Below are 6,495 nucleotides of genomic sequence, written 5' to 3'. Positions count from 1 at the left end.
TCATGCTGACATTGCCTGAATACTCCTCCCACATGTATTTTTGCTGTTTTCGGCAGTGACGAAAAACAGCTGTATTTTAGCACGTGCATTAGTAATCTTACCGGAACAAAACACTGAATGACGTAAATATTATATTTTGTATACATGCTTAATTAAGCGATTGTTTGTTAAAAGACTTAATTTTGTCAAGACTATTTACGAAAATTCATGATATTGTTGTTCGAAACAATACTTTGGGCGAACGACAGGCATGCTGAAATATAATGTCGATGTCAGGTATGAAAAAGAATTCATGATAAACTGTTGCAGTTTCGATAACTAGAAAAAGAAAGTTGCCGGAAAAAACGCTCGCACCTTTTGTCTTTCTCTACCCTCGCCAAACATATCTTCTATTTCGGAACATAGGTGGCTGATCCCTATCATATGTGCAAAATTGCAGAAAAATGAAAATCCAGAACATCACTTTATTACCAGAGTTGTAATGGGACGTATACTCGGTTCAATGAGATTGTGCTTAACATGCCAGGAGCCTTTAAACCAGATCAGAAGTCCGATTGCAAAAAGCACGTCGTACCACTGCCACACATCAATGCCGTAAATTGGTCTTAATTATGAATTAGAAGTATGATAAGTATTATTATTGTTGATAATTAAGTTTCATTTTGCTTCAAAATAGTTATATATTTACCATATGAAATGTCTAAAGTGCTGAATATGAATATTCAATATCTAAACATTAGTGTACATGTTCCGTTGTTTGGTCTATAATTTTTTCAACCAATGCAAGGTAATTAAGTATTTTGAAGTATATTAACTGCCATTTTATAGTTCACAGTACTAGCGCAGTATCTAAGATTTCCCCTGGTTACAGGTATGAAGTGATTTTTCTTATTTGCAAAAGTTTCGGAAACTCCTGCAACATTTGTAGGGTATGTATGTATTGATGTTATTTATGAAATGAATATTATGAATCCAGTTCGTTAAACGAAAATAATACATTTGATAAGGTATTATTTATTTGTTTAACGAGATTAATGTTCACTATAACGGCCTTTTAGCGGAGGAGAAAAGATAGGAAAATGAGTAGAGAGGACATAGTATAAAGTGACGGGAGAGAGTGGAATATAGAGAAGAGGAAGAGAGGGGCTGTATATATAAACAGATATTTGTTTGTTTGAAGACAACCCCCTCAGGCTAATTATAGAGAAGCAGCTAGAAACCTAGTTTCCAAGAGAGGAAGAGGAATGTTTATTGAAGTCCGTAAAATGAATCAATTGATAGTCCTTACTTATTATCTAATCTTGTTCAAGCATACTAAATATATCTTATAGCAAATCTTCATGACATGCATACTTTATCTGTATACAGCGTTATCAAAATTTGATATGATGATTGTACGGCTAGATAACGAAAATTGTTTTTGACATACATTAATCTTACCTAACACTGAATAATCCCGAAGTATCCGAAATGTTTATCTTCAACAAGGTGACTATCGCAATGTAACTAATCGAGAGAGTGATTTTCACCTTGTGTCGAGGGTGACTAAATGTCATGACAATGAAAATACTGAATAAGAAATAAGAACATATTTACCAACTGCATGAAGTTCGTCAAGGAAGGATGCAAGTAGAATAAAGTATCCTAAAACAATGAAACGTGACGTATTAGTTAAAGTCTTCTTCTATAACACACACAACACGGTTATACAATAGTTATTCCCTCCAGTGGACTTGCGCTTATATATTTGTATGTTTTCCTTTGTGTGTATTTTTTATGTTGATCTTAAATGATATTCACATCTTACCAATAAGATTTGATTTTTCATTCGTTTAATTTAATGTTCGTTATATACAAGTATGTCATTTGATAAGTAACTAGAGTTCATAATTATATTGACTATTGGGCAAGATTTCGGAATAAAAGGACACGTCACTCAAACAAATATATACACACATACAGCCCTATTTTGAAAATGTCATCATAGATATAGGTATAATCCACTCAGTAGTATAAATATAAAAATACTTACCACAATAGTGAACTCTTAAGAGTTTCATGACGATTTTTATCTGAAACAATAGAGCTGCTCAGAGACATAGACGATAAGTTTTACACCATTATCTAGCTCATGACCTCAGAATGCTTATCACTGGCACCTTTAGTGCATATGTGGGCAGGCAACATTAGAAGGAACTTAAGACCAAACCATGTACAGGTTGTAATTTCTCAATATTATATAAAACCTCCAAATTTTACCTCTTCATTAGTAATTACCGAACACATTTTAAATTGTCTATTTCATCGAACTACAAAGTGATCGTTTTGAATACATACATAAGTAAACCAATGCAGTTCCTCCCTACTTCGCTAACTAAATAATATTCATCATTGGAGAAAAAACTAAAAATGCACTGTTTGTGAATCTGATGTCAGATGCATCTAACAAGCCAATACTGTATATAAGAGGTACGGTAGTAGAGATATTGAAATTTGGCGGGAAGATGATAATTTAGAGGTATTTAATACCATTTGCGGAGAAAATGACGGAAGACTAATATGTACAAACCAGTTACTGAACAAAGGTAAAAAATCAACAAATGTAAAATTAATAAAACAAAATAGTTCAATGTAGAAACGTCACAAATCTCCTTATTTAGAAACATCACAAATCCCCTTATGTAGAAACGTCACAAATCCCCTTATATAGAAACGTCACAAATCCTCTAATGTAGAAACGTCACAAATCCCCTAATGTATAAACATCACAAATCCCCTTATGTAGAAAGATCACAAATCCCCCTATGTAGAAACGTCACAAATCCCCTTATGTAGAAACGTCACAAATCCCCTAATGTAGAAACGTCACAAATCCCCTAATGTAGAAACATCACAAATCTCCTTATTTAGAAACATCACAAATCCGCTAATGTAGAAACATCACAAATCCCCTAATGTAGAAACATCACAAATCCCCTAATGTAGAACCATCACAAATCCCCTTATGTAGAAACATCACAAATGCCCTTATGTAGAAACATCACAAATCCCCTTATGTAGAAACGTCACAAATCCGCTAATGTAGAAACGTCACAAATCCCCTAATGTAGAAACATCACAAATCCCCTTATGTAGAAACATCACAAATCCCCTTATGCAGAAACATCACAAATCCCCTAATGTAGAAAGATCACAAATCCCCTAATGTAGAAACGTCACAAATCTCCTAATGTAGAAAGATCACAAATCCCCTAATGTAGAAACGTCACAAATCCCCTAATGTAGAAAGATCACAAATCCCCTAATGTAGAAACGTCACAAATCTCCTAATGTAGAAACGTCACAAATCCCCTTATGTAGAAACGTCACAAATCCCCTAATGTAGAAACGTCACAAATCCGCTTATGTAGAAACATCACAAATCCCCTAATGTAGAAACGTCACAAATCCGCTAATGTAGAAACATCACAAATCCCCTTATGAAGAAACATCACAAATCCCCTTATGCAGAAACATCACAAATCCCCTAATGTAGAAAGATCACAAATCCCTTAATGTAGAAACGTCACAAATCTCCTAATGTAGAAACATCTCAAATCCCCTAATGTAGAAACATCACAAATCCCCTTATGTAGAAACATCACAAATCCCTTAATGTAGAAACATCACAAATCCCCTTATGTAGAAAGATCACAAATCCCCTAATGTAGAAACATCACAAATCCCCTAATGTAGAAACATCACAAATCCCTTAATGTAGAAACATCACAAATCCCTTAATGTAGAAACATCACAAATCCCCTTATGTAGAAACATCACAAATCCCTTAATGTAGAAACATCACAAATCCCCTTATGTAGAAACATCACAAATCCCTTAATGTAGAAACATCACAAATCCCCTTATGTAGAAACATCACAAATCCCCTAATGTAGAAACATTACAAATCAGCAACTGTAGAACCGTGCCAAATCAATCAACGTAGAAACGTTACATAAGTAACTTGGATAAGCCACAAATTACTAATGTAGGAAGGTGGCAACAAATCTGTCACCATAGTAATTTCACAAATCGCTCGACGTAGAAACGTCACAAATCAACAACTGTCGACAGGATACAAATCAGCATCTGTATAAAGATCACAAGACAGCTACTCTTGCGAGGCCACAAATCCACTGGCATAAAAAGGTTAAAAATCAGCCACAGCAGAAACGTTACAAATCAGCTACAATAGGAAGGTTAACTCAACCAATGTAGAAACGTCACAAATCAGCCAATGATAAAACGTCACAAATCAGCATCTCTAGAAATGTCGTAAATAAGCTAACGTAGAAACGTAAATAAATCAGCCAATGAAGAGACGTTACAATTCAACAAATGTAGAGACATCACAAAACCATACACCATTGAAGATCATTAATAAACAACAAAGGAGAGGTCAACGTCACTTATGTAACGATGAGGTCCAATCTTCTGTGAGAAAATCTCATACATAGCAGGCGCTGATTAACAAAGTTTACGCACGGGTGCAGCTGACTCATAGATAATTCTTTCATTATTATTATTGTGTATTGTCGTCAAATTTCATTTCGTGATCGCTATATCGCATATATATATATTTACATTTTGTACAGCATTATATTTTTATGTACACATTTCGCAGCCGACAATATCAATGCACGCAAAGAAGACAGTTATATGTTTTACCCGTGAAAACCGCCGTGTCAACACATCAGATACAGATTGATTTAAGATCTAAGATTTAAGTTGTAACAGATGGACATAGTTATTTGTGTTGGATCGGTACCTCTGTAAAGAACAAACTTCTGTACACATAATTACAATACCCCTATATTTTTTTAAAGAAAATTTGTATATGTTATGTGTAGGATGAAACTACCATGTCATCTGTCAAACAAAGAAAAAGAAACCTGCACATGAAAATCAATATCAGTTGAAACAAACTTTTCCCCCACATGACCAACACACAATTCCCTCTATTGCACTCAATTTTAGTAAATGATTATGAAAAATGATGTTTTGTCAAATTGATTTCTTTCTATATATGTAATATTGCCTGTCATTTATTACTGATAATCAATGATAATTAATAAGTTACAGATTAACACATTTTTCAAAAATATTTTAGATGGGTATATGTGTATTTTGTAATATCATTTGCGTCTTCAATCTATTATCTAGACTTATACCTTGATTTAATCTTGTCATATGATATAAAAAAGTTTTTAAAAATAGCTATGCGTAAAAAAGTCCTTTAATACAGGCAGCCGAACGGTAATATTTATTTGATCTGAAGCTTCGATATGGTTTTTTTTAAATACCTAGCTACGATTTATACCCTTTCAAGTATAACAATTAGATTATATATTGTAACACAATACAACGATGGAAGCCAAGATATACGTCTGCAAACCATTTACTTATTTTACCACATCAATTACAATAAATTACAATAAATTATAATTTAATTTCTAAATTGAAATTATAATTATTTTTCATTAAAAGAGCGTCTCTAATCATCATCAAGACGGTAGATTTCAAAAGTAAAGAAAATCGTAAGAGTTTTCTGTTGTTACCATGTAATGGTGTAGTAGTTATTTGCTATATGAATATAGCTGTCTCTGTTGTCTAACGAGATGTGAAAGAAAGAAAGGCCATGTGTACAATCCTCAGAGGCTATCTGCAATCAAAAACAATAACACCCACTTAATGCTAGTTTCTATAAAAGCAAATTGATATTGGCAAGCATATATCAGCATTGGGTTGTACAAAAGACATACAAGATAGTACATCTGTAAAAAAAAATATGTGATAAATATTAATGATATGTAATATGTATCATTTCAGTCATGAAAACCTAGAGAATATATTTAAAGAATAATTATATATTTCTTGAATTATTCCTGTAAAGCACGATTTCATATGATAGAGTTGTTAAAATTCAAAATGTTCGATAAAAACTTTTTGCAAAATGAGGTAAATAATCAGGTTTTATTTTCTGTAAGATTAACATTACAAAATACAAGTAGTAGTTCATTCAAGATTGTCCTGATAGAGGTAAAGTATGAAGAATACGGAGCAGATGAGTATGTGTTATATCAAATGTTACCTCACTTTTCTATTAAATTGAAGCAAAAATGTTTGCTCATTTACTTTTTTTATTAAATTGAAGCAAACTATCCTAGTCCTAGCTTCTTCCTTTTTGTTTCAATTAGGGGGATTTTAAATGATTTTGATAAAAGATGGAATAATCTTAAATCAAATTTATCAAAAAAGAAAAATTATATATTTTTATATGGAAATTTCCCCGACTTCATAATATGATACAATTCATAACAATATAAATCTTTCTTAATACGTATATAAAATATAAACTTTTACAGCGTTGTGGTTTCTATGACATCACAATAACTGTTACAGCATTCTGATGGTGTAATATGTATTTACCCTATTATACGATAAAGTCAATTGTAG

The sequence above is a fragment of the Ylistrum balloti genome, unplaced genomic scaffold (genome assembly GCF_031769215.1).
Source record: "Ylistrum balloti isolate Yb309-2 unplaced genomic scaffold, AGI_CSIRO_Ybal_v1 Utg370520, whole genome shotgun sequence".
In the NCBI taxonomy this organism is placed as follows: domain Eukaryota; kingdom Metazoa; phylum Mollusca; class Bivalvia; order Pectinida; family Pectinidae; genus Ylistrum; species Ylistrum balloti.
This window is presented reverse-complemented; position numbering follows the sequence as displayed.